We start from the raw sequence: 12,706 nt of genomic DNA, 5'->3' as shown, positions 1-12,706 counted from the left end.
TTTTAACATCTTACAATCAATTGGCTCAAAATGGCTCTGAGCACTATGGGACTCAACTGCTGAGGTCATTAGTCCCCTAGAACTTAGAACTAGTTAAACCTAACTAACCTAAGGACATCACAAACATCCATGCCCGAGGCAGGATTCGAACCTGCGACCGTAGCGGTCTTGCGGTTCCAGACTGCAGCGCCTTTAAGCGCACGGCCACTTCGGCCGGCTTTACAATCAATTCTTGAGGATAAATTAAATAATAATTATCATCAAAATTTGGAGAAACTGGAAAGAAAAGTGGACCAAATGACAAATTTGAAGAGGGAATTAATTAGGGTGTTAATGAGGCAGAGGAATGGCTAAATTATAAAGTGGAAACTTGCAAAGTGACCTTGTGGGGTAGCTTCAGGCACAAGAATAGAAGTCTAAAATTATTTGAATGTGTGGTGTCTGTTCTTTTAGATATGTCTGAAAAAACAGACAGATATTCATTTCATTGATTCGCCTCGATGGGCACGACGCACATTTACTCTTGACTTCCAGTGGGAAAATAAAGTTAGCAACCATGAGATCATGGAAAGGGACTGTGGATGGCTGGCGTTAGGTGGGGATGTGAGCCTGATACGCCGTACATTACGACAAATATTGGGTACGGGTGATACAGTCGTTAACGCAACTGCCTACTAAACAGAAGATCCTGGGTTCGAGCTCAGGTTTTGCACACATTTTCACGGATCACCGCTGATTCCGAATAAAGTTTCGGTGCAGCTGCTATATCATTAGTTCCTTCTCTTTCCCATTCTTTCTCCCCCCCCCCCCACACCCTTAATTTCCATAGGAATCTAAAATGTATGAAAGACAGACACATACGGAATTCAGAGCAGTTATGATAGTAATTTTTGAATGCCACAAGGGAATAAATAGTGATAAGAATGATATGTAGTAAGAGCGATATGTAATTTGAAAGAGACTATCAGTGTAGCAGCTGCAGAATGCAGTAACTTCATTTTTAGATATACCATGGGCCTGGGACTTCATGTTAAACATCTTTGTGGAGAGGACAGATGTCACTCAGTGAATTTCCGGTTGCATGCAAGGATAATTGTGAGGCTGGAATGTGTGAAATTGTCTAAATTTGAAAAAGGGCAGTTATAATGCGAGCTCAAACATGCGCTCATCAAGATGCGATGAATGTAGAATTTGAAAACACTTGAAACAATGTTTTCCAATATATGTCGTTGGCGTAATTTCCCAAAGGGATGACATTACTTGCTGCACGTCTGAAGAGTCGTCGATGAACAGATCACAACCTATTTTGTGGTTGCTTCTCCCTGATACTATTCACAGCAGTTTCTCGATGTCGTTTTTAGTGGTAACAGTAACATTTACTTTTTGTTTGGCATATGGGTATTGAGTTCTCTCTGGTCTCTGCCTCCACTTTACACTGCCCCTAGGCCGGCCGGAGTGGCCGAGCGGTTAAAGGCGCTACAGTCTGGAACCGCACGACCGCTACGGTCGCAGGTTCGAATCCTGCCTCGGGCATGGATGTGTGTGATGTCCTTAGGTTAGTTAAGTTTAAGTAGTTCTCAGTTCTAGGGGACTTATGACCACAGCAGTTGAGTCCCATAGTGCTCAGAGCCATTTGAACACTGCCCCTAAACCTACCTCTGATGCACCACCCACAATAGTGGTCGATTTGGAAAACACAGACTAGGAAAAAGAACGAAGTGAGCGGATAGGTGTTAGAACATCTCGATTTCTGTGATACGAGCGCTGGCCTTAAAAGCCTAAGCCGGCCGATGTGACCGAGAGGTTCTAGGCACTTCAGTCTGGAACCGCGCGGCCGCTAAGGTCGCAGGCTCGAATCCTGCCTCGGGCATGGATGTGTGTGATGTCCTTAGGTTAGTTAGGTTTAAGTAGTTCTAAGTTCTAGGAGACTGCTGACCTGAGATGCTAAGTCCCATAGTGCTCAGATCCATTTGAAGCATTTGATTTTAGAAGGCTAAAACAGGAATCGCAGTATATCCAACAAAGAACTGATTCCAATTGGTATAAGTGCTACTTCAAGATGAGATTAGCATCGGAGAGGAAGTCGTAGTGAATCACATCAGACATCAAGCCAGTTCTTTTTTCAGTTACGAATGCTAAAGATGTTCCCACAACTACTAAAGTAACTGAAGCTCAGCGTCTCATAGTGTGAAGGCCTGTGAAACTATTGGTGTTAATCTGTCCACTGAAGCGGGCTTTGTGCGACCTAAGAGTATTATCCTACATCTTTTTTCTTCTGCAGATAATCAGGTATACACAGAACAGGGCAAGTGTGGTACAACCAGTCACCAAATTTTCGACAGAAGAAGTTAGTCAACAACTGCACTGCATTGACTTCATCGCAAGAGTTTCGAATTATCTCCAACTGTCCCTGAAAGGTAACGCATTTACTTCGACTTAGAGCATTGTTAGAGCACCCACAAGTAGACACCGTGTTTTTCTGTTTATAATACAATACACGAGAGCAATCGTCTTAAATTTTAGTAAAAAAAAGGGGATTACGTAATGAAGTACCTGGTACGAAAATACAGGAGTTCAGATAACGGAAAAAAACCTTTCCCATATGTTACTGCGGTAACGAATCATGAAAAAGGAAAGTAACATAGGCCTAAATTTGGAATTTAGTAATTGACAATAGTTTCCCAATACTTCATATAAGTTTTAGATATCGAAATAGAGTGTATACAAAATTTGGCTTCAAGGACTGGATCTTCATAAACGCTTTGTTGTTTCATACTAACCAGATTCTTTCAGTAAAAGCACGGCACCAATAACCACTAAAATGAGTAATCAAATTCCTTAACGGCACTCAGCCAAAACTAAATGGTAATGAGATCGGTGAACAGTGCGACAGCGCAGTGTACCACTCGCAGTACACAGTTTCGACATAGACGCTCCCAAATACCATCCAAGTATTGAACAAGGTTAATCAGTTGCGTGCATTAATACCATAAACTGACAAGTGTTTACGTGTTAAACTGCACAGCTCTCCGTTTATTGTTTCGAATTCTTCTTTCTCTTCATGCTATAAAAATCCACGACCAATAGGACGGAATCTTTCTTTGTAAGTAGAATGAGATTTTCACTCTGCAGCGGAGTGTGCGCTGATATGAAACTTTCTGGCAGATTAAAACTGTGTGCCGGACCGAGACTCGAACTCGGGACCCTTGCCTTTTGCGGGCAAGTGCTCTACCAACTGAGCTACCCAAGCACGACACACGCCCCGTCCTCACTGTTTTACTTCTCCCAGTTTCTCGTCTCCTACTTTCCAAACTTTACAGAAGCTCTCCAGCGAACCCAGCAGAACTAGACTCCTGAAAGAAAGGATATTGCGGAGACATGGCTTAGCCACATCCTGAGGGATGTTTCAAGAATGAGATTTTCACTCTGCAGTGGAGTGTGCGCTGATATGAAACTTCCTGGCAGAATAAAACTGTGTGCTGGACCGAGACTCGAACTCGGGACCTTTGCCTTTCGCGGGCATGTGCTCTAACAACTAAGCTACCCCAGCACGAACCACGCCCCGTCCTCAGAGCTTTATTTCTGCCAGACTCTCGTCTCCTACCTTCCAAACTTTACAGAAGCTCTCCTGCGAATCCTGCAGAACTAGCAGTCATAAAAGAAAGGATATTGCGGAGACATGGCTTAGCCACAGCCTGGGGGATGATTCCAGAATGAGATTTTCAATTGGTTGAGCACTTGCCCGGGAAAGTCAAAGGTCCCGAGTTCGAGTCTCGGTCCGGCACACAGTTTTAATGTGCCAGGAAGTTTCATATCAGCGTACACTCCGCTGCAGAGTGAAAATCTCATTCTGGAAACATCCCCCAGGCTGTGGCTAAACCGTGTCTCGGCAATATCCTTTCTTTCAGGAGTGCTAGTTCTGCAGGGTTAGCAGGAGAGCTTCTGCAAAGTTTGGAAGGTAGGAGACAAGATACTATCGGAAGTGAAGCTGGGAGGACGGGGCGTGAGTCGTGCTTGGGTAGCTCAATTTGTAGAGCCCTTTCCCGCAAAAGGCAAAGGTCCCGAGTTCGAGTCTCGGTCCGGCACACAGTTTTAACCTGTCAGGAAGTTTCATATCAGCGCACAGTCCGATGCAGAGTCAAAATCTCATTCTGGAAACATACCCCAGGCTGTGGCTAAGCCATGTCTCCGCAATATCCTTTCTTTTATGATTGCTAGTTCTGCAGGGTTCGCAGAAGAGCTTCTGCAAAGTTTGGAAGGTAGGAGACGAGATACTGGCAGATGTAAAGCTGTGAAGACGGGATATGAGTCGTGCTTGGGTAGCTCTGTTAGTAGAGCACTTGCCCGCGAAAGGCAAAGGTCGTGAGTTCGAGTCTCGGTCCGGCACACAGTTTTAATCTGCCAGGAAGTTTCATCTTTGACACTATTAGGCCCTTTTATACTACACATGTGCTCTTAGAAATTTGTTTGGGAGCTCAGTGGAACTGCGTTCAAGTACATCTTAACACACTTCGATTATGCTAATATGATTAGCTTTTCTTTTGTTTTCTCTCAATAGTTAACAAGACGTAAACATATCGATATCACAACTTTGTAACATTGAAATCTTTCAGAGGAATGTGGTGGAAGTCTTCTGTCCAGATCATTCTTATATCGCTGTTCTCGTGTACATTAAATCGGGGGTTGCAAATAGTGCATTTTCAACTTTTGACTTACTGTCTTCGTTTATACATATTTTATGACATCCTAATCGAATTTTATCTTTGGTGGATACACATTTGAGGTCAAATTCAGCAAACGAGGTCTTAAACATCGAAAAATAGGATAGAAATCTTTAGTGCCTAATTTGGCGCCTATGTTGTATTCCTTATGGATAAATCGTTTCAGAGTATGCTGATGTAATAGCTCTGTATTTAGCAATCGTTTACAGCCATATGCTCGACGTAAGATCCGTACCTAAGGACTAGAAAGATGAACAAGTCACACCAATAAACGAGAAAGCAAAGAGAAGCAGTTACACAGAATTACATACGCAAAATACTCACTTCGACTTACAGCTGGATTATGAAACATATACTGTGTTCCAATTATGTGAACTACGTCGAAGAAACAGAACTATTGACAAGCAGTCAGCACAGGTTCAATAGTTATCGTTCTCTGGAAACAAAAAGTGACAAGTTCTACCGACAGAGCATCTCACACTGAATCCATATTATTTGATTCCCAGATTAACACCGTTCCTCACAAAGAGCTTCCCATAAAATTGCGTGCTTCTGAAATACCGCGGCTGTTCTGCGACCGGACTCATGATTTCCTGTCAGAAAAGACAGTCTTCGTAGCAAGTGAGTGCAAGTCATACAATAAAACAGAATTTGTATTTCCCAAGAATGTATTATTAGCCCTGTGCTGTTCCCAGCCTACATGAACGATTTAGCTGACAATCTGGGCATCTCTCTTAGATTGTTTGCAGACGATGCTGTCATTTACGTCTAGTAGAGTCATCAGAAGACTGAAACTAACTGAAAAATGATGTCTGATTCGTCTATTAACTGCCAGTTCAGTCTAAACAATAAACTAACAGAAAATGAACGACGAATGGAAATTTGTGACAAGGATGGGATTCGAATCCCTCTCCAGCTCACGAGGCAGATCCACTTTACACTACGCCAACCTGACGCAGTGGCTTTGGACTACTCAACAGATTCACTAGCATGCCTCCATCCTCAGTCCAAATTCCCATTCACGCCTCAATCCACTTGACATTCCCCTTATACTCAAACAGCATTGCAGACGCTCTCCGACTGTACTAGCATAGTACCTCAGCATCGAACGAGATGGGTGATCCTGCCTGAAACCCAGATGTGAGTGCTTGAATGAAATGAAATTCAATGGCTGCAGAAAACCGCTCAAGTCTCAAACACCTATGACATGTATGTACAGACAGATGTTTGAGACTTGAATGAAGCAGCTGTACCTGGGTTTCAGACAGGACCCCCAATTTCTTTCGATGCTGATGTGATATTCCAGAACCGTTGGAGAGCCTCTGCAAGTCTATTCGAATATCAGGGGAGGGGGCGGTGGGGTGAAGCGCCAAGTGGACTGAGGCGTGAATGGAAATTTGGATTGAGGAAGGAGATGTGCTAGTCGGTGCAGTTGTGCAGAACCTCCATCTGCATGGTGAGCTGGAGAGAGGGTTTCAAATTCCGACTTTGGTACAAATTTTCATTCGTCGCTTCAGTCTGCATAAACAGGGAGGACCATTTCAGTCCATACTGGGTAATAACTCGGGATGAAGATGAGATACTGCTAAGGGTTTTCAGATAAAAGTTGTATGTGGCAAAGAGGGTCGCGAATTGCTAATGGCCGTGACCTCGAACGTGATTTTGAAGGAGGTTTGGAGGTTAAAGTGATTTTTTTGAAAACCGGAACTCTAATATTCCATTCAAGAATCGAAAAGAGCGCCAAATTTCATGTATAAAGTGATACATTATTCTACGTTATTGCTAACTCAATGAAAGTCAAATAAGGAAATATGTTTTAGTTCTAGTAGGGATTAATTTAGAACAGAGGAAAGATACAGTAAAATGTTAGAGGGGCACCTCGGGAATGAGAGGGGAGGGGGACTCATTCAACGAATTGTACATCAATGATCTAATTTTTTTTTTATGTTTGTTCTGTCTTGCAAATTTACATGCTACGATGTATTTATTCTTGCGAATACTCACGTTAATTAAAACTTAAAGTTCAAATCTTTGTTTGCCCTTCCCAAATTCAACGTCGCAAGTGGTGATTTCCATGAAACATAACTCAACCTTCGAATGACCTTCGATGATTACCTTTAAAATAATGGTTATTGATAATGATAGGTGACCCCTTATGCCCCTTCCAGGCTGCATCTAACATTGTATGTTGCTGCATCCCACCTCTGTTGTTCTTGTTGTTGTTGTGGTCTTCAGTCCAGAGGCTGGTTTGATGCAACTCTTCATTCTACTCTATCCTGTGCAAGCTTCTTCATCTCCAAGTAACTACTACATCCTACATGCTTCTGAATCTGCTCACTGTATTCATCTCTTGGTCTCCCTCTACGATTTTTATCCTCCGCAGTGCCCTCCAATACTAAATTCGTTATTCCTTGATGCCTCAGAACATGTCCTACTAATCAATCCCTTCTTCTAGTCAAGTTGTGCCACAAATTCCTCTTCTCCCCAATTCTATTCAGTACCTCCTAATTAGTTACCTTATCTACCCATTTAATCTTCAGCAATCTTCTGTAGTACCACATTTCGAGAGCTTTTATTCTCTTATTCTCTAAACCATTTATCGCCCATGTTTCACATCCATACATGACTACACTCCATAAAAATACTTTTAGAAAAGACTTTCTGACGCTTAAACCTCTACTCGTTGTTAACAAATTTCTCTTTTTCAGAAACGCTTTTCTTGCCATGGCCAGTCTACATTTTACTCTACTTTGACTATAATTAGTTAATTTGCTACCCAAATCGCAAAATCATCAACTACTTTAAGTGTCTCATTTCCTAATCTAATTCCCTCAGCATCACCTGATTTAATTAAACTACATCCCACCTCTATTCCAAGTTAATCCCTACTAGAACTAAAAACATATTTGCTTATTACGGTTTGCTGATAATTTTTATTTTTTGACCGTTGAAGATGTTACTACATATTAACTTATTTGACCTAGACTGAACCTTGCCATGACCTTGAATAATGTATCATTTCATTAGCCGTCTCTTTTCAAATCAATAAATCAAATATTTTAAAAAAATCACTTTAACGTCCAAATCAGCTTGAATGTAGCAATGTATGACTCTGTATGTAAAATATTTTGCTGCATCTCATCTCTGTCTCTATTTATCCCCCATTGTGTATTAAAATTATCTACCCGTATACACTTATGTGTTCATTTTTACCACATGGAATGATAGAGAAATTTTCTGCAAATGAACTCGCTGCCAAGCACTTAAAGCGATTTATGGAATAGTCATGTGGTTGTAGAAAAGGAGGTGTTTTTTAGAGTTGCCTACTACTTTCTTTAAAATATTCGCACCTAATAATTGCTCGTTCACCGGGGAAAAAGTGCGCGACACTGAAACCTAGAGAGTGGGCCACCTAAAGGATCCTACTTCCCAGAGCTCACACAATTTCAGCCAATTGCTTATCACCTCTGTGTTAGAACTACCATTCTCAGAACGTCCGTGGTAAATGCTAGTCATTTATATGACCTCACATATGAAAGGGCCACGTTCCGTAAACCCGAGTCCCCGGCATATACGCGAGCCTCCCAAATGGAAGTGGCGCCGCTGCGAAAGCTAACAAGGGTCGGAGGACGGAGAAGTGCGTGAATGAGCAGCTGGTGACCAGGAGACCGGGAGACAGTGTCCGCGAGCGGAGAGAGAGAGAGAGGCGACCGCCCAGTATTTAATGCATATTCGCAGATTTTCGCCGGGAGTCGGCGCACAATGGGCGAAGGGAGCTGGGGGTGCGGCGCGAACGAATCCCGCACCCAGCGCCGGCCGCAGCCAAGTCGGCGCTCAGCCGGTGCACTACATTATTGTCGCCAGGTTTGGAAACAGCGCCGCGCGCACAGTGCATGAGGGTAAGGTCGGCCCGACGCATTGTTCTCCAGAGTAATGCGTGGCCGCGCCTCGCAGCGGGGGGCGGCAGACCAAGGCAGGGCCGAGCAGGCACAATGAACCGCGCGGGGTCGCCGCTGCTCGATGGATACAATGACCGTTGGCTGCGGCGGGGGCGCCCTTTCTTGCATACTTACGACGCTGGCTGGGGGCGGCCGTAATTTGGCGGTGATTAAAACGTTCTTACGCTGGGGCGGCGCCTCGTTACCCTGCCCACGCCGTACACACACACACACACACACACACACACACACACGCACACACAAACACACACGCACACACGCACACGCCCACGTGCAAGCGAGCGCTTGCGAAAATATTTCTCTCTCGCCGCGTCCCGACTTGCGGGACGGAAAACTTTAACAGCTTGCAGGTGCCAGGGAGATTGCGCGCAAAGTACTGCGCTAAATACGGAAGTTCCCTGCAGCGCGTCAGGTGCAGTGCGGTTGCTGCTGTTGGCGGCTGCATTGGGGGCGTCTCAGTTTAAAGTTTGGTCTTCTATTACGTTCGACTAATCTGCGACGCAGGAAACGGTGGGAGTGGGAAGTAGCTCAGGATTGTGCGGGAATAAATATCTAAAAATATTAAATATATTTGTCGAAGAATTTGAACAGAATAGATCCGAATGCATACGTAAGTTGGCACAAGTAAGTTATTCAGAGCTAATGTTTATGTGCCTCGCCAGGACAGGATAATCCGCCTTGGACCGAGATTCACCCCCCCCCCCCCTCTTCAGGGACCGAACATTTCCGATAGGACGGCCACTTCAGTACACATACATTGTGTAAGTTCTAGACACTCGGCTTGGTGGCCGATGAGACCGAACGTAAAGGCCATTTACAATCGATCCCATCAGCCACCACGTTGTCAACTTCATTTTGTCAACTTCATTTCCCAGAATAGCACGATGTGCAGTTCTTTTCTGGTTGATGTGGTTTACTTCCATTTTGTCTGGGCAACAACTAAAGTTGTAAAAACCGAAAAAATGTAGAATCAGTGATGAATGCCGTGTGTTTAAAAAACAATTATTCATTAATAAAAAGAAGCTATGTGGTTATTGTGTCATGGACCTACAGTCGTATTTAAGAAAACGTCATCAGAGGGCGGGGAAAATCAATTTGTCAATTAATTTATTTGCATAATTAATTTTATATCAATTTGATATAAAGTGGCATCATAGTTTCCTTACCCTACCAGTGTTGATCTGTATGGGACAAAACATGCGCTATAAAGGAAAAGTCAAGAGTTCACAACTTCTCCATGACCTAGTTTGAATCAGTAATTGAATGATTTGTTTTTAAAGGGGCATTAGACCACAATTTTGCAAAACAGAAATATCTCAGCATGCGTTTTACCCCAAAGTACCCTTTCCGTGAAGAAATGGTACTTCTGCCTGCACCCCTGTGTTTGTGAACGACAGCGAAACAATGTTTACTTTTAAAAGGGCAGCCCTTACGCATTTGTGCCGCTTTGAAAACAAACAAATGACACAATAGTTCCTGATGCTACCACCAGAAGCAGTGTTTGCAAGACGGCAGCCTACAGTCAAGCAGAAGGTTGTTCACCTCCAGACATAATGCAGTATAGCAACAAATAAAGAAAGGGAAACGTATTGTTCGAAACAAAGTCTCCTATAAGGTGGATATTGCAAAGAAAGCAAATTATCTGATGTAGAGTACGTTAGTCATAGGAAAACGGGTAGCATAGAAGATACCAAGGAATACTTCTGCGTAAGTAGTGTTTATAATCCAAATATTTCCAGCGTCATATGGAAAATGCAGGAGTCGGTGATTATATTTTAGGTTTCTTCTTCGCAGAGGTAACAAACGCTGCTTGTAACAGTTCAGTGATAATGAAAAACTACAAATGTTTTCTTATTTCTACTATCTGACTACAAAAAACCAATAAGACATATATCTTCAAAGTATGATTGAGGCTGAAACAGTGTACTTGAAACGCTCACGCCCGGAAACTCATGTGGTGTTACATTAATGTAGCTCTTCTAATTATCTTTATTATCCCTCCAAGAAAGAGTGTGGTTTCAGGTGTGTAAATGAGCTACATATGCGTCCGAAAATCATATTTTTCTAAACATGCTTCTTCCATTCTATAATTTCTTGCTTCAGAATAAATCACCCAATGACTTAAGAGGAAAGAACGTCAAAAGTCACGCAGTTCCTTGTGAAATGTGTGAACTTGTGAAAGATCACACTGAATCCTTTCCAGCACAATGGTAGCTTACATATAAAATATCTTCTTGTTAAACTGTCACAGCAATGCAGGAACTTAAACTTCCTGGCAGATTTAAACTGTGTACCGCGTTGAGATTCAAATTCGGGACGTTTGCTTTTCCCACGCAGGTGCTCTACCGGATGAGCCGCCCAAGTATGACTCACAGTGTGTGCTCACAGCTGTAATTCAGCCAGTACCTCGTCTCCCACCTTCCACACTTCACAGAAACTCTCCTGCGAACCTTGCAGGCGTTCCTGCAAGAAAGGATAGTGCCGAGCCATGGATTAGCCACAGACTGGAGGATGCTTCCAGAGTGGAATTTTCATTCTGCAGTGGAATGCGCGCTGATGTTAAACTTCCCCAGTGGAGTGAAAATTCCACTCTGGATGCATCCCCCAGGCTGTGGCTAAGCCGTGTCTCCGCAATCCTTTCTTACAGGAGTGCTAGTTATGCAAGGTTCGCAGGAGAGCTTCTGCGATGTTTGTAATGTGAGAGACGAGGTATTAGCAGAACTGAAGCTGTGGGGACGAATCGCGAGTTGTGCTTGTGCAGCGCAGTCGGTAGAGCACTTGCTCGCAAATAGCGTAGAAAAGGTCCCGCATTCAAGTCTCGGTCCGACACACAATTTTAATTTGCCAGAAAGTTTCATACCATTGCACACTCCGCTGGAGAGTGAAAATTTCATTCTGGAATGCAGGAACTATTTTTGTCACATCCAGGTGTAAGAGTAACTTATGCCTTCAGCTGCAAGTATTTCAAAGATAACTATGGATACTGATTTGGAAAAGCACAAACCAACGTTTGTTCTAAATGAGAAGAAATAAATGTGAGACTGAAAAACACTTCTGTGAATGAGAGAGCTAGGATGACCAGTATGGCTAAACTACAAATTCATAACAACCGCGCTAAAAAGTTTCATGCAAAAAACGAAGAAATTAAGTAATTCTGTTCTAATGCGATTATGTGTGCGGATTAGTTGTCAATTATGTACAAAACTTGGCAAAAACACATATTCCAGTTCAGGAAATATTTTATTATCGGCTACTGTGGATGTATGTATTTGGAATACATAACCTCAGGACCGGAAAAACTGCAGTATTTGTGTACCATGAAGAACAGGCCCGTAAAGGGCCAAATGAAGTATGTACCTTTATTTAACAGCATATAAAAGATAACATTCCGGGCAGAATAACACATCTTTACGTTTTTTTTTCTGTTGGGGGTTCGCGATGACACCGTAATCACAAAGTCAGTCATTTCCGATTAAACAGTTATTGGCAGATTGAAATCTGTGAATCAGTTTTTCCAATTAGGGGGACAAACTTTTCTTCTATGTAATCGACATTTCGGTGTTATAAAAAGAGCTCTTCGAAAGAAGTCTGCCCATCAGAAGAATGTGGTAGAAAAATTGTAGAATACAGTAAATCTGGTACATTCATTGTAACACTGATGAAAACTGAAGACATCAAAGCTTATAAACGATGGTGGACAGAACATTATAAAAAAGGTGCACTTGGGAAAAAGTGTTCCTAAAAAGCAAAAACAATCTTTTGCAGTCAGCCAATTTTCACACTTCGTATACAGCAGAAAAGCACCAGAAATTGTAGTGTCATAGATGTACATCGATGGACTTCTAAGGAACATCTGGCTGCTAAAAATCTCTGGACAGGATACTGATAAGATGCAGCTGCCAACTTCGAAAGCTCACACTGAGAAAATACCTATCAATTTAAATAAACTGCAAGACATCAACAAGGTGATGCAACATATCCACGAATGAAGAATTTTACAAGGACATTCTGGCCTTGGCCAACAAC

Source organism: Schistocerca nitens, chromosome 5 (genome assembly GCF_023898315.1).
Source record: "Schistocerca nitens isolate TAMUIC-IGC-003100 chromosome 5, iqSchNite1.1, whole genome shotgun sequence".
Classification (NCBI taxonomy): domain Eukaryota; kingdom Metazoa; phylum Arthropoda; class Insecta; order Orthoptera; family Acrididae; genus Schistocerca; species Schistocerca nitens.
This window is presented reverse-complemented; position numbering follows the sequence as displayed.